Source organism: Panthera pardus, unplaced genomic scaffold, assembly GCF_024362965.1.
Source record: "Panthera pardus isolate Hobbes unplaced genomic scaffold, ASM2436296v1 HiC_scaffold_8, whole genome shotgun sequence".
NCBI lineage: Eukaryota > Metazoa > Chordata > Mammalia > Carnivora > Felidae > Panthera > Panthera pardus.
Window position 1 is genome coordinate 49,584,064 of NW_026527013.1, and position 16,871 is coordinate 49,600,934.

A 16,871-nucleotide genomic window follows, 5' to 3' on the forward strand; every position below is an offset into this window, starting at 1 on the left:
TCTGCTGGGCATTATACTCAGGACTTAACGTGAATGATCTCATTTAGCCTGAGACTTGGATTGTTTAACCAACAAGTTACCAGCTAATATGTTAAAAGATCCTTCTCTTGGTCAGGTTTTCTTTCTTTCTTTCTTTCTTTCTTTCTTTCTTTCTTTCTTTCTTTCTTTCTTTCTTTCTTTCTTTCTTTTCTTTCTTTCTTTTCTTTCTTTCTTTTCTTTCTTTCTTTTCTTTCTTTCTTTTCTTTCTTTTCTTTCTTTCTTTCTTTCTTTCTTTCTTTCTTTCTTTCTTTCTTTCTTTCTTTCTTTCTTTCTTTCTTCATTTGATGATGTATGTTTTAAAGCATTTCCGTGAGTCACTTTGGTTTGTACTGAGATTCTCTGAGTAATTGCATTGTTAGTTTCCATAACCTCTTCCTCTTTATGTCAAACATGACCTTGAGTAAGTAGCTGCTTCCTTGTGCAATGTTATGTCAAAGTTCACCAGCCAGAGCTATCAAGAGCTCGTCTGTAGTCAAACACAGTTAGGTTTATTTAACTTGTTTCATGAAGAGAAGCTCCTGTCAGCAGAACTTCTTAATTATGAAAGAGTTCAGATGTCATTTATTATATGTTTGGGGCTGAGATTGGTGATTTTTAGGAAGTTTAGAGAAACAAAGGCTTTGGCTTTGATCCTCTAAGGAAATAGACATAAGGTGATGGTTGTACATCTTGGTGATGTTCGTTCCAAGGATGGGAAGATAAAGGCTGAGCAAGAGTTGTCACTAACAAAGAAGTAGTAGGCACTTTCGAGAGCTGAAAAAGGGAGATGTCATTTTTGTGGTTGCAGAGTATCCTTATTTCTAACTAGTTCCAGACCCAATTGTGGAGTGGCCTTGTTTTTGTCCTGTCCCACCTTAGTCATTGAGTGACTTTGTCTGATTATCATTTATATTCTAGTAAAGTTGTTGATGTTCTGTTTGGAATGTGCCTGCCTCAATATTAGCTAACAGATTTCTGGCCATTTAAAACAATTTTTTAGTTTCTTAATATGTCAGATTAAACATTCAGTGGTGTTCTTCTAATAATATTTCCAATGCCCCATTTGAAATTATTGTTAATGTAAATAAATATACCAGTCTTCACAGCAGCAAAGAACATGAGCCAGGATACTTCCATCCTGGCTGGGCTACATAGCTGGAACTCAGCATACCACACATCCTCTGCTTTCTCCCCTCTCCCTTAAATAGGCAAGGCCCCAGCTTGGTGCTTGGGATCCTGGAACCTAGGGAAACAGAAGCTGGAGAAGTAAGAGTGTTCTGGGGCCACTGTGCTAAGGTGGGCTGGATAGGGTTACACTTCAAGAGATGCTGTAGCAGGTCCCTTCCTGCAGTGGCCTTGCAGCTGGGTACATTGGGCACAGCTTACAACTTGAGTAGAACATCCCAGGTTCATAAATGCTATATTGTATATGAACACATGATCTCCTTTTGTCCAGAAGGTTCCTGAATTACTCTAGTTGCTTTAGAGAAATGGAACTAATAGGATAGATGATAGATAGATAGACTATAAGGCAATGGTTCCCTCAGCTATGAAGGATAAGAAGTCCCAAGATGTATAATTGACAAGCTGGAGACCCAGGAAAGCCAGTGGTGTAATTCCAGTCTGAGTGTGATATCAGGGGAAGACTCATGTCCCAAAGGAAAGACAGGAAGAGAGGATTCTTTCTTACTTAGCCTTGATGTTGCATTTCCTCTTTCAAATGTGTTGAGGTATACTCACACTGGAGAGGGCAATATGTTTTACACATTCTACCATTTTAAATGTTCATCTCGTTCAGAAACACCCTCAGAGACACACCTAGAATACTGCTTAACCAAATAGTTGGGTACCTCGTGCAGATAAAATGAACTAACACAGGCCCTATCCCAGAAAATTCCTTCTAATGCTTCTTACAAAGCTCAAAATTAAGCTAATACCATTTATCATTCTACACCTTTAGAAGGCACTTTGGAAATTTCTGAGAGTAAGGCTTCTTGAGAGTATAATATAGAATTAATGTTATGGGAGTGGGGAATTTGGGGCACGGTTTATAAGAAGAGAGGATTATTCATAAGTGGGAGGACTGGAGGCTGATGCGGCCACCACAGATCAGTTACCTCATTTGTACGGTGCCCGGCCTAGCTCTGCTCATCCCTGTCTAGTTCTTCCTCTCCTGAGATCTTCCATCCAAGTGAGCTCACACAATGATTGAGTCCAGAAGACTTTGATGGAGCCAGACCGCAAGTGTGAGCCATGGCTAAGATGTGTGCTGAGTACCAGAAGCAAAGGAAAAGCTAAAATTATCCTTAACTTAAAGTGTACTAAATTTTGAGCAAAAATAGAAAATGAAAGCAAAACAAACAAACAAACCAAATTCACCAGGTAGACTCAAGGGGTAATAATGAAAAGCAAATCAAAGTAGCATAATCTGGCTGACATACCCAAAGTGTGTTTTGATTGGGTATTTCCTATGGCATACAAAGATGGATCAGCCAGAACTAAATATAGGGAATCAAGGTCTATGGTACACATGTGAAGTGAGGCTTATTATAAAACCCACAAGATTGTATAGGTACACTAATCTTTGCTAGCGTAACCCCTTCACCAATGTTAAATTCCTGGCATGTATAATTTGTTCATTTTGTCCATGCACACAAGAATCCCAACCATGCTTCACCAACTTCAGATATTACCTGGGAATTCCTCTTTTTTTTGAGAGAGAGAGAGAGAGCATGAGCAGGGAAGGAGGGAGGGCACAGGGAAAGAGAGAGAGACACAGAGAGAAAGAATCCCAAGCAGGCTTCATGGAGCCTGATGCAGGTCCATGACCCTGGGATCATGACCTGAGCCAAAATCAAGAGTTGCACACTTAACTGACTGAGCCACCCAGGTGCCCTTACCTGGGAATTGTTAAGCCCACAATTTTTAATTTTTTAAAATTTTTATTTATTTTTGAGAGAGAGACAGAGTGAGTGGGGAGGGGCAGAGAGAGAGGGAGACAGAATCTGAAGCAGGCTCCACACTGTCAGCACAGAGCCCAACATGGAGCTTGAACTCATGAATGGCAAGATCATGACCTGAGTCAAAGTCAGACGTTTAATCACCTGAGCCACACAGGCGCCCTTTAAGCCCACAATTTTTAAGAACCAACATCAATACCAATCTTATTTTTATTTGGTTTGTATTTTATCCTTCAGAAGAGTTGTTTTTGATTAGCCATTTAACAGGTTTTCATTTTTTGTTTAAAAAATTTTTAATGTTTATTTTTTTGGGGAGAGAGAGAGAGAGACAGAGACAGTGTGAGTGGCGGAGGGGCAGACAGAGAGGGAGACACAGAATGTGAAACAGGCTCCATGCCCTGAGCTGTCAGCACAGAGCTCAATGCGGGGCTCGAACTCAGGAACTGAGAGATCATGACCTGAGCCAAAGTTGGACACTTAACCAGCTGAGCCACCCAGGCACCCTATTTTTCTAATTTAATGCATTTTTTGTTTGTTTTTAATGCATCTATGACATGGTAAACATTTCAAGAGGCAGTGGGTGCACGATGGGGAAGAAAACACATGTGGTCCCTGTTCTCACAGAATTGATGATCTGGAACGGTGGTACGTGACACAAAAGGAAACAGAGAAGATCCCAAAGTTGTGAGAAGAGGCATGGAGCAGGGAGAATAATGGAAGTGGAGAAAGACTTCCCAGATGAGAAGCTAGCCATGTGAGGAGTATGAGTGATCTACCAAGCAGATCAGGAGGCTGACATTGCAATGGGATGACTAAGGGAGAGGAGGAGGAGTGGTAGGAGAGGTTAGAGCCATTGCTAAGACACACAGCATAAAGTCACTTGCAGGCTATGCTAAAACATTTTTAAAATTTTATTCCAAGTGCATTTTAAAGCCATTAAGAAGTATTAAGCAAGGGAATGACCGGATCAAATTTAGAAATAAAAAATTGCTTTGTCTGCTAGGAAGGTAATGAATTGGAAGAGGTAAGAGTGGGAGAGGAAGACCACCTGAGAGTTGATTTGAGCTGTCTGGCTAAAAAAGGATGGTTAGCACAGGGCTTCTCAAACTTTAGCATATAGCAAGATCATCTGGAGTATTTGTGAAAACATACCTTGCTCAGGCCCACGCCCACAGTTTCTGATTCATGTGGTGTCTGTCTTGATTGGGTGAGGACCCCAAAATGTGGAGTAGGGATCAAGTTGAGGCAGGTAGCATGGATGGTGAAAGGATTCACCAAAGGCACAAGTAAGGAGTTCGAATTTTATTGGATACACCACCAGGGAGCAGTGGGAGGGAGAACAAAGGAGAGATTCTCCAAGGAGACAGTTGATGGGGCTGTTTTTAAAGGGAGAAGGTGGGGAGGTATGGAGAAGTATGGAATTTCCCTCCTTTGGTAACTGTGCTTGGTTATAAATAGCCCATTGGTCATTTAGGGCCTCTGGATATTTTGCGGTGGGTTGCCTCATGGTCCTGTCTATATTCAGCCAGGAGGTCTCTGTGGACCCTTTTACCTTGATCAAGTTTCCATTGTTCAAACCTGTTGTCCAAAAGTAGCCTCTAAATTCAGATGGTCTCAGAGTGGGAGGAGGCTGAAGCATTTGCCTAAGAGTCTCTGTGTAATGCTGGTGGCACTTTGAGATCCACTGGCTTAGAGAGTGTAGTGATAGTGGAGGTATAATGAAGTGAGTAGAAACATATAAGTGTCTAATGCATATAATACACACGTGTATATATATTTACATGCACATATCTTAGAGGTAGAAAAGCATAATGTAGTGATGGCTTCACTTCTGGTATTGGAAGAAAAATAAGAATCAAGAGTGAACCCCACATTCATGGCCTGAGTGGCTGTGTGGATGATAGCCACATAAGATGTGGAAGGCTGCTCAGTGTAGCAGGGTGAGTCAGGGGGAGAGTAAAAGTGAGAATCCTAAGCTAGTGTTCTTAAATGTATAAGAGCCAAGATGAACTGGATTTAAGTCTGAAGCTCAGAAAAGAGTTTTGGCCTACAGTTATTTAACAAAAACACAGTTAAGTTGTCAACCTATAAATGACATTTAAATCCATTAAAGAAAAAGAGAATAGCTTAGAACCCAAGGCCTCAAAAACCTCACAGGAAATGGTACAGCTCGATTCCAGCTTCTCAACATAGCACCCAGCTTCAAATACTCGATTTCATGAGCCTGGACAGTTGGGGTAAACATACACTTTGGCTTTTGTGATCGCTCGCTAATGGAAGCTAAATCAGGGAGATACAGCCTTAGATGGGAATACTTCTTACTCTATTTTTTCATGCTGAACGTGTTGTGTCATGAAGAGCATACAGGACACCTGAGTTCACAGGTGGATCCAGTAGTGTCCGCTTGGTCCTGCATGCCACCTGAAGGTATGAATGCACCAGGACAGGGCCATTTTCAGAATGGTGAGAGGCTGGATTAATGCAATTCAGGAGAGCTGCAAGGATAACTAGCCTTGATAGGCGATTACCCTGTTGACATCTTTTTTTATGGGATCCTTAGGAGATCATGAAGTTGAATCTAAATCCCAAAGGAAAGACAAAAGAGGAGATAGAGAACCCAGAGGCCACTCCTGTACCCTGCCCTGGACAGCCAGGGCCATGCCCAGGCAGCCAATCCAATGGTTGGTATCTTACCCAACATCACCCTACACATAATGTTCCTTTTGCTATAATTATTCTGATTCAGTTAAAAATTTTATAAGAGCGTAATTGGGCAAACTTAGGTTTGTATGTTTGCTTTCTTCTAGTCAAAAGAACAAAACAAAGCATTTCAAAATGGCAAGTGTACTTCTCATTTACAAAGACTCAGGGATATGCTTTCAATCCCCAGTTAGATCATCTCTAGCAAATGAAATTTTCACGAGCACTTTCTCTGTGGTCAGTAATTGCAAATGAGTTTCTGAGCCAAGAAATGAGAGTTTTAAGAATCCCAGCCTATTGAGCAGACTGCTCTGCTATTCGGTATCCAATCCTCTGGAAGTTAGGTTCCTAAGAGTGTGCTGTCTGCTAGGGACCGTGGTCATGCTCCCTTATTGCTGGAGGAGTAGCCCTGGACACTATCTCCTCTCTGGACTAAGAGAGGAGCACATGGTGTGCTACTAGGATATTTCTGCACTAACAGGATTTCATCACAAGGAAATCATAAAGAGTAAAGCCATTTACTCTCTCAATTGCAACCTCTACAGAAATAATCCTGACTTGCTGTCTCAGGTTTGTATTTTGCTACACAGAGATTCCATAAAACATGATGCCTGGTGGAAGGGCAGGAAAAGGGGTAATGAGACAAATAGACATTGGTTATCTGCAGTGTGTCAGGATGGATGATAGCTAGTGGAGCTGCCAGGATAGAGGACAGGCAGGCCCTGCACTTGCGCTCATGGACTAGGATAAAGGGTCTGTAATGAATATACCGCATATAAACGGCTTAAACATTATATAATCTAATGTGTATTTTTTTAACATTTATTCATTTTTGAGAGACAGAGACAGAGCATGAGTGGGGGAGGGGCAGAGGGATGGAGACATAGAATCTGAAGCAGGCTCCAGGCTCTGAGGTGTCATGTCAGCACAGAGCCCGATGTGGGGCTCGAACCTATGAACCGTGAGATCATGACCTGAGCTGAAGTCGGATGCTCAACCGCCAGAGCCACCCAGGCACCCCAATCTAATTTGTATATTTACATTTGATTTATGTTTGAACAGCATTTTGAAGCATAGGTGGTAGTTCCCAGATAGGAAAAAGAAAAAAAATGTTTTACAATGTATAATGTAGTACCATTTAAAATTGAGATACGGGAATATGTCAGAAAAAAAGACAAGAATGAAATGGAGATGCTTTTCAAAATTCTAAATGTATGATATGAAGTAAACTCTACATTTGTGATGTGTATTAGAAATAAGAATGATTTTTGTCATCTTTCATTTATTTACAATTAGTAGGAAATTACATGTGCCCAAAATGTTAAATTTTCAAATAACTGAAATTATTGAAAATACCAAAATGTTAATTAGAGTTTACGAATGAGTACTCTTAGTAGGCACCTTCCTGCGGTGAATTGCACTGTCTTACATAAAAGGCTCTGAATGAATATTACTTAACCTTTCCTGGAACCTCAATCATCTGCCATTCTGTAAAATAGTCTGGCTTAGTGATCTTGTGAGGTACGTGAGGCTTGTTAGCTTTTTAAGTGATTTGTTCCCCCATTGAACTTACTTTCCACCTATAGACTGAAAGTTCCTTGAAAGTAAAACCCAAATTTTAGTCATTGTTTTACATACACACTAGCAAAGTACCTGGCGCCCAGTAGGCATCTGGGTTTTTTTGCTAACACATAAAACCATGTAAAATGAATATGATCTCTTTTTAATGACGGACAGTACCTACAGCAAGCAGCCTCTGCTTCCTCCCTATGGGAAGAATACCCAAGTGTCCTTTGAGCCATATGGTTTGTGCTGGATAATTCCCAAGACCAGGGGTGGGATCTGATTGAGCTTAAGCCGGTTGCCAGGGCCATTGTAATGGGATTGGTGCCAAACTAAGCTTGCCCATTCAGGATAAAGCACTAGATGTCTGGTGGCTAATCTGGGATACCAAGAAGCTCTTGTCCAAAGTGGATGTGACCCTCTGGATCCACAAGGAGCCATTTGGAGGCCACAATGCAGAAGCGCCAGGGAAGAGGAGTCAAACTTGGAGAGAGAAACAGGTCTCGCTTACAGTCTTTGAGCCCTAGGAAAAGCTTGTTGGAAGCCATGCCTTCTGGACGTCTCTGTTATCAATAAATCAAGGGCATTTGAGTATTTTTTAAAATATTCCCAGATCAGAAATGAAAAAAGAATCCACCTACCCTCGATAAGCAGAATTTTTCACATTTCATTAAATTGAAGTAATCAAAATGTAATTTTAAATGTTGAGATTCTGTTAAATATTGAATCTTCCTCAGAGCTTAGAATTTTGGCTCTCACAGGCATCTGGAGATACAAAAAGTACAGTTAATTGCAGAAATCATTGTTTAATCAAATTACATATGCCAAAATCAATACTTACTTATACCTGCATATAAAACTACTAATCACTCTATTATTTCATAATTGCAATAGTAAAAATGTTTTTTAAAAATGTAATCACACTGATAATTTACTGTATTGCATGAACTATGAGATAATAGATAGCCATAATCAAAGCAGTGTTGACAGGGAGGAAAATGTGTGTAAGTTGTCAAAACCTAGAACTTTTTTAGGTTCAGTTTGCAGTCTTAAAGAATCACTTGATTGTGCATCCTAATAAATAATAATGACTAGCCCTTATCTTACAATTTATAGTTTTCATGTTATGACTACAAGTCATGAAGCTGACCTGATTAAATGGACCTGAGTCTCAGCTCTACTACTTACTAGCTGTGAAGCAGTGTCACAATAGCATGAATTCCATAAGGCTATTGTTAGAAGTAAATGTAGTGATATATGTAATGTACTTAAAACAGTGCCTGGCACATAGTAAATATTCAATAAATGTTAGCCACAGGAGCAACAATAATTTAATATCCCTAGTTGCTAACATTATCTGTAACTGCTCAAAATGTCAGTTTCTAGTATTTTGCCTCATTATTTTTTTATACCCCTGCACCCAGTATAATGCTTAATATATAAAAATGCCTTGTTCTATATTAACTAGATGAGGAGATAAACAGACAAACCATTGAATTACACCATAAATGACCTAGGGGTGATGAATGCCAGTTTTGATGTAGAATTTCCAGTGTCTGTTGGATGAATGGACGAGAGGATTTGTCCAGAGTTCTACCCCAATCAGCAATTTCATATGATTTAGGGATTCATCCGAGAACTTGGTTTACCAGACAGGTTCCCAGTTCCATTTTGTACGTGGTATGTAGGTAGGCTGGTTCAAACTGCAAAGATAGACTGCTTTGGTCTCGGAATGATAAGGCAAGTCAGGAAAAAAGGAGAAAGAAGGATAAAAGATGGCTTTAGTTTTGTTTCAGTTGATCCTTAGTTTTAGAAACCTACCAGTGGCTCTTGAGAACATGGGGCGGGACTACTGTCCTGAGGGATCAAGTGGGAGAGTCATTGGCTATGTTGGTATTGGTGAAAGTAACTTAAAACTTAAGCCATTGAAGCTGGTTCCATCTGCCACCTGCTTCTCTACCCTTTAATGCTACCTTAGTGAAGAAGTCAAAACAGCAAAAGATTTAGGATCACAGCATCTGGTGTATAATCATTCTCCTTGCAGTTATTAGATCTGTGAACCAGGACAAGGAAGGTTTCTTTGAAAAGATGACATTTATCCTGAGACCAGAGTCACAACAGTTCTTTGCATTTGTCAGTAAATTCTAATTTATTGTCCGAATCTAACATTAAGTACTGTTTTTCCAATTGTCAGGCAGCTTGAGACCACAGATACCAAAATGAATACAGTCAGCAGGTATGTTTAAAAAGTTAATGACTTTGGGGCACCTGGGTGGCTCAGTCGGTTAAGCATCTGACTTCCACTCAGGTCATGATCTCACAATTGGTGAGTTTGAGCCCCACATCAGCCTCTGACAGCTCAGAGCATGGGGCCTGCTTTGGTTTCTGTGTCTCCCTCTCTCTCTATCCCTCCCTTGCTCACTCGCTCTCTCTTTCTCTCTTTCAAAAATGAGTAAACATTGAAATGAAATAAAATAAAAAGTTAATGACTTGACAGTATTTTAAAAATCAATAAATTCCGTAAGAATAAGTATATTTTGGGCTGGTCTTTTAAAAATCAGAAAATTTGGCGATAACATGCCATTATCCCATGCTGTAACAGCTGGCTGGAACTAAGTAGCAACTTCCCACTTCAGACAAAGTATGTGTTCTCCCAAGTTCCCAAGCCCACCACTACCTTACTCCTGTCGTTGTGTTTCATTCTCCTAATCTAGATTTAGACTAGATTCTAACTTATTTCCACTTATTTGGTTTGAGCATATGCTTGACTTTTTTCTCTGGAAATTGGTTTTTAAAAAGCAACAATAACATATCAATTTTGTTAATGACCCCAAATACCCATAAGTATACAAAACATTTTATTTAAAAGCATCAAGTAAAGCACTTAGTAAAGATAGTGCTTTTGTTTGGAAATATGTATTTGTACATATTCTGAAACATATTGAAAATGAAAGAAGCACATCACCCTTGCATTTGTCAGCATTTTTTTCTAGTAGTCAGTGGTGTATAACTGTGTTCAGTCTATGAACATCTGGAAGATGAATGGTATTTATAATTACCAATATGGCTCCACAAACATGTAAACAGAGAACTCTAAACCCCGACTTTTGTTTTGGCATGGTAGGTATTCACACAAGTCACTTCAAGTTTATGAATATGCAACCACGTTGTATAGGGAAATTGTTGGATTTTATTACTGTGTGCGTTTTGAACTCGGGCATAATACACCGGCAAGGAGAAATAATCAGAAGGACAAGTGGAAAGAGTTCAACTGTTAGAACAGGGGCTTTCAGCAGATGCGAAAATCCAAAATTATAGTAAGGAAAGAGATGAGTTTATGGACCCTCTGCCTGACTTTTTGCCCTGTGAACCTAAAACTGCTAGAATGATCCAATCATGTTAAAATTAAAATATAGGAATTTGATTTGACATGTTTTCAAATGCATGGAAGTTAGTCTTAACAAGTGAGGCCGTGTCAGAAGGCCGAGCTAGAATCTGCCTTTGCCACTTAGTGCTTTAGCAGATCTTCTAACATCCCTGAATCCCAGTTCCCTATGTATTTAAAATAAAGTGAAGTCAAGCAAAATAGCTACTTCACAAGAACACTTGGAGAATAAATTGCAATAATTTCCCTGATGTAAGAAAGCCTATGGCATTTGTGGTTGTGTTTCTTGTATGCGTTTTTTTGGGTGCCGTAAATAATACCTAGAAATTAAGTGACTGAGAAAAGCACAAATGAATCCTCTTAGAGGTCAGAAGTCAACATGGGTCTCACTGGGCTTCAATCAAGGTGTCACCAGGGTTGTGTTTCTTTCTGGAGGCTCCAGGTGATCGTGTGTTTGCTGCTCATTCAGGTTGCTGGTAGCATTTGGTTCTTTGTCATATGGCACTGAGGCTCTCTCTTGGCTGTCAGCTGTGAGTTGATCCCAGCTTCTAGGGACTGCCTTCATGCATTGGTTTGCACCCCCTTCTTCCTCAAAGCCGGCAATGACAGGTTGAGCTTCCCTCATGGTTCCCGTCTGCCCTGCCTTCTCTTTCTCTCTCTTACTGGTCCTTGCACCTTCCTCTTTCACTTTGCAGGGCCACTGTGATACACTGGGCCCAGCCACATAATCCAGAATAATCTATTTTTAAGGTCTGTAACCTTATTCCATCTACAGAGTCCTTTTTGCCATATAGGGTAACATATATACAGGTTCAAGAAATTAGAATGTGGACATTTTTGTTTGGAGTGGGTGCAGATTATTTTGCCTAACCACAGTTCTTTACTGCATAACTCTTTACCTGAAGTCTCTAACATCCATATCAAATTCCGATTATTCATAAATAGGGAGTTGATATAGTTGTGTACACAGATAGGAGGTTTATGCAGTTCTCTAAACTTAAGCACTTTTGGTGTCTAAATGAGCTAATGTGTTCGATTAATAAATGTTCTAATCCTATTTCTAGAAAAGTCTAGGGAAAAATCCTGAATTAAGAACCTTGAATTAATGAGAATTAAACAGAATCCCCCCCCAAGTGAGGAGGCAGCATTGAAGACTATCAGGAAGAGTAAGTGATGTTAGCACAACAGGAGACTTAGCTGAGCTCCAAGAGGGAGTTCTGTGACCTCCAACTTTTTCTCAGTCAGATAATATGGCTCAACCTGCTTATTAAATGAAACTCCCAAAAGGATAGTGAGGGACAAGGCTTCATCTTGCATTAACTCATTTTCTTTTTTCATTTGTCGGGAGATAGTAATTTGATGATACTGACGTTTCCCAATCATCCTATCCCCAATTAATTAATCTTTTAATTCACACTCTTAATCTAAAAGATTAATTCTTTTAACCTTTTGTTCCCAATATAGCCCCCAAGTTCCTGAGCATTCATTTTGATTGCATTAGTTCTCTTTAAGTGGCAAAGCAGAAATGCAGAGAGAGAGAATATATTGGCAGTTCTTTTTTTTTTTAATTTTTTTTAATGTCTATTTATTTTTGAGACAGAGACAGAGCACGAATGGGGGAGGGTCAGAGAGAGGGAGACACAGAATCTGAAACAGGCTCCAGGCTCTGAGCTGTCAGCACAGAGCCGACGCGGGGCTCGAACTCACGGACCGCGAGATCATGACCTGAGCTGAAGTCGGTCGCTTAACCGACTGAGCCACCCAGGCGCCCCTAAAAAGCTAAAAGCATAGAGTTGCCATAAGAACTAGCAATTCCACTTCTAGGTATATACTTAACTCAGATGTTCTCTGATCCCTGAAACGCCACAAGGAGTAGAATATAGCAGTAACTTGGAATATGGGGTGTTTATTGCCAGCTCCCTGACACAGCTACCAACATGCCCTGTTGATAAAACAAAATCATATTTACCACACAATAAGGGAGATCACCACCTTACAGAGTCTTAGTAGCCTCTCAAAGGAGGAAGGGCATGTGTGGATTGAAGCACTTCTTTTCATGAGGGAGGCTTGATCAGAATTGAGCAAAGTGTGTGTTATTAGAGTTTCATGTTGGTGAACACAGCAAGGAGGGCTGGGGAGTAAGTATTTTTTTTTTAATTTTTTTTTAACGTTTGTTTTTTATTTTTGAGACAGAGAGAGACAGAGCATGAACGGGGGAGGGTCAGAGAGAGGGAGACACAGAATCTGAAACAGGCTCCAGGCTCTGAGCTGTCAGCACAGAGCCCGACGCGGGGCTTGAACTCACGGACTGCGAGATCATGACCTGAGCCGAAGTCGGCTGCTCAACCGACTGAGCCACCCAGGCGCCCCTGGGGAGTAAGTATTTTTGAGCAAATAGTCATTTTATTGGAGGGCTTGGGTCAGTAGAGTGATAAGTGATCTGGAAAATGACTTCCCCTATGGCAATTTATTTTCCTGGGAATAGGATGATCTATTATTCAAATAGACACATTTTTAGGAAGTTCCTCATATAAATTACAAAAATATTTGTAACTTCATCTTCCTGGCCCTGAATTTCTAGCATTATGGAATCATCATTAGTGTAGACAGAGTGTCTTTGATCCTTGCATGCAACTTGTTCTGAGGTGGACAGTTAGAATGCTTTTGTCTGGGATAAGCTAACTGTGTGCAAAGTCATCCTCAGTGGAGTTCTGTAACACCTAGCAAGAGGCTATTTTGTGGTATCATTGCTACCCACATGTAAGGATAATTCTTCCTCAAATGTGAAAAGTCACCCCTGTCTTCTTTTTCCATCCTCTCCCAACCTTCAGAACCAAAATAGCACAGACACCAAGGTATATGTCATCTCAACCTACCCCACTTGCTTCAGGAAGCCACCTCCATAACTGATGCTATTAAAGTCCATCTTCTGTTTAAATTAGTGTCTGTGTCCTAACCTAAGTAGGGTCCCTCGTCTGAAAGAGTTCATTTTTCTGGTTACCGCCCTGGAAGGCCCCACTCTTATTTTTCTCAGGTAAGCACTGCCCTTCCTAAGGATGCTTTGTGCAAGCCATCTTTCCTTCTTTCTAGCAGCTTATGTGGCATGATGTCTACAAATAGCTTCTCCACATGATCTACATTTGAGAGTAGCAAACCCTCCCGCATAAAAATCTGAATGAGCAGACCTTCCAGCCCTTACTTATGTTGTGCATGTTCACATATGTGTTTCCCATGCCTGGGAACAGGTTCCAGCTGGTCTTTCCATGGCTGCACAGATTATTTCTCATCGTTAAGAATAAAAGTGGCTTCAGTGGGTTTTTACCCCTAAACCCACTTAGGCTCTCTCATTTGATGGATTGTGTAGCCCATGAGAAATCTCTGTCCTACTTGGAAAATGAGGTGTGAAGAGCCTGGGAGTGGTGGTCTTCCAGCTATACCCTTTGTCCCAAGCTACACCTCAATCCCAAGAAACTGTCTTGCCTGCCACTCCAGACACAGCTCTCTGGCCAATAGGTGTTCATTCTTAACAATTTCTTCAACAAACACTCAAGTATTCAGACGTAGGTGGTGTTTCAATTGCCCTGCTTAATAATCCTCCCCAATATGACAATGAGAAAGGAGTAACAAGCTCAGAACAAGGAAGACAGAAAAGATGCGGTAGGAAAATAAAAAGAACTGTAAATTTCTCATAAATAACAAATGCGTTCTTGATTTATTGCGTGGTGATACTGTAACACAGCCTTCACAATGACTGAATAGGACATAAGGGCCTTTATCTTAGCAGGGAACATGATGTCTGCCATTTGAAATCACTCTGAAAGCCGGCTTTAACACAGTGATGGATATGCGTTGGAAAGGGAAGTGGCTCTTTGAAATTGCTCTGAAATCATTTATGCTTCAGTAAGAAGCTAGCAGTGAAGTTGGTAAATAGTCAGTTACATGATTTGTGCGCATATTTCCCAATAGTTAATTTTTTCCCATTAAAGGTATAGATCACCTTGGCTATAAATGCCAGTTTACAGAATTCAATCAAGAGTGGCAGATTAGACTGTCAGGAGTCTGGCAAGAAGGGGTGGAACCAATAGTTATTCTCTCTCATCCCTGCTATTGTTATACAAATGAGTACCTTTGCAATTGAGGTGACTGCCTATAAAGAAAGGAGGCTTGAGCAGAAGACCAACTGATTTGCCTTATAGTCATTAACTTGCAGCATTGTTGGAAAACTATTGAAGATGTCCTAGCTGTCTTGCAAATGTCACTGTCAAGCATCTTATTAGGCATATCCAGTATTTGTAAGTGTTTGTATAAAAATGCATTTGGGGGCACCTGGGCAGCTCAGTCAGCTAAGCCTCTGACTTGGGTTCAGATCATGATCTCACATCACAGTTCATGAGTTTGAGCCCCACGAGGGGCTCTCTGCTGTCAGCGCAGAGCCTCCTTCAGATCCTCTGTCCGCGCATCTCTCTCTGCCCCTTCCCCATTTGTGTACTCTTTCTATCTCAAATAAATAAATAAATAAACAAACAGACAGACATTTATTTATTTTTTTACAATGAAATTTTATTTTTATTATTTTTTAATAGATGAAATTTATTGTCAAATTGGTGTCCATACAACACCCAGTGCTAATCCCAAAAGATGTCCTCTTCAATACCCATCACCTACCCTACCCTCCCTCCCACCCCCCATCAACCCTCAGTTTGTTCTCAGTTTTTAAGAGTCTCTTATGCTTTGGCTCTCTCCCACTCTAACCTCTTTTTTTTTTCTTCCCCTCCCCCATGGGTTTCTGTTAAGTTTCTCAGGATCCACATAAGAGTGAAAACATATGGTATCTGTCTTTCTCTGTATGACTTATTTCACTCAGCATCACACTCTCCAGTTCCATCCACGTTGCTACAAAGGGCCATATTTCATTCTTTCTCATTGCCACGTAGTACTCCATTGTGTATATAAACCACAATTTCTTTATCCATTCATCAGTTGATGGACATTTAGGCTCTTTCCATAATTTGGCTATTGCTGAGAGTGCTGCTAAAAACATTGGGGTACAAGTGCCCCTATGCATCAGTACTCCTGTATCCCTTGGGTAAATTCCTAGCAGTGCTACTTCTGAGTCATAGGGTAGGTCTATTTTCAATTTTTTGAGGAACCTCCACACTGTTTTCCAGAGTGGCTGCACCAGTTTGCATTCCCACCAACAGCGCAAGAGGGTTCCCGTTTCTCCACATCCTCTCCAGGATCTATAGTTTCCTGATTTGTTCATTTTGGCCACTTTGACTGGCTTGAGGTGATACCTGAGTGTGGTTTTGATTTGTATTTCCCTGATGAGGAGTGATGTTGAGCATCTTTTCATGTGCCTGTTGGCCATCTGGATGTCTTCTTTAGAGAAGTGTCTATTCATGTGTTCTGCCCATTTCTTCACTGGATTATTTGTTTTTCGGGTGTGGAGTTTGGTGAGCTCTTTATAGATTTTGGATACTAGCCCTTCAGACAGACATTTAAAAAAAGAAGTAGTCAAAACTTAGGGACTCCTGCTGAAATCACCGTACTCTTACTGGTATTGGCTCCATGTTTAAATTTATTAGTATTTTTTTAACCTATAGCTAAAATTACTGATAGGATTATTTTTAAATAGAATATGCTGCTGATTTCTTTCAGTGACCTTTCCTGAAACAGATTTGTGTTATCTGCCTTAATTTTCCTTGCTGAAAAATGGAGAGGAATTAATAGGTCACCATGAACAGGTATCCTGGCATAGGTCATTTCTGAAGAGGCAATATGGCATAGCATTAACAAGCATGGGCCATGGAGTCAGGCTGCAGGTTTAAATCCTGAGCTTCACTACTTACTAGCCCTACTTCACCTCACTTAACTTGCCTCACTCACCCTCTATGTAAAGAGGGACTAATAAGGATAGCTACTTATTAGTAGGATTTTCGTGAGGATCCCCTACATGAAAGTGCCTATGATAGTGGTTGGTTTTATTCAGTATTTACTAGGACTACCATTATTGTCAGTGCATCTTTTCTTAAAACCTGACTTAACCTGGGGCACCTGGGTGGCTCAGTTGGTTGGGCACTGAACTCTTGATTTCAGCTCAGTTCATGATCCCAGGGTCCTGGGATGAAGGGCCACATTGGGCTCTGTGCTTAGCATGGAGCCTGGTTAAGATTCTCTCTCTCTCTTTTTCTTTCTCACTCTGTTTCCCCACTCGTTTGCCCCTTCCTGCTCATGTGTTCTCTCTC

General features: G+C 40.6%; 1 protein-coding gene across 4 annotated transcripts in view; it reads left to right on the forward strand.

The window, feature by feature from the left end:
- GRM7 (glutamate metabotropic receptor 7) overlaps window positions 1-16,871 on the forward strand; it is an 876,035-nt gene that overhangs the window by 592,917 nt on the left and 266,247 nt on the right. The gene's annotated exons all lie outside the window — the stretch shown is intronic.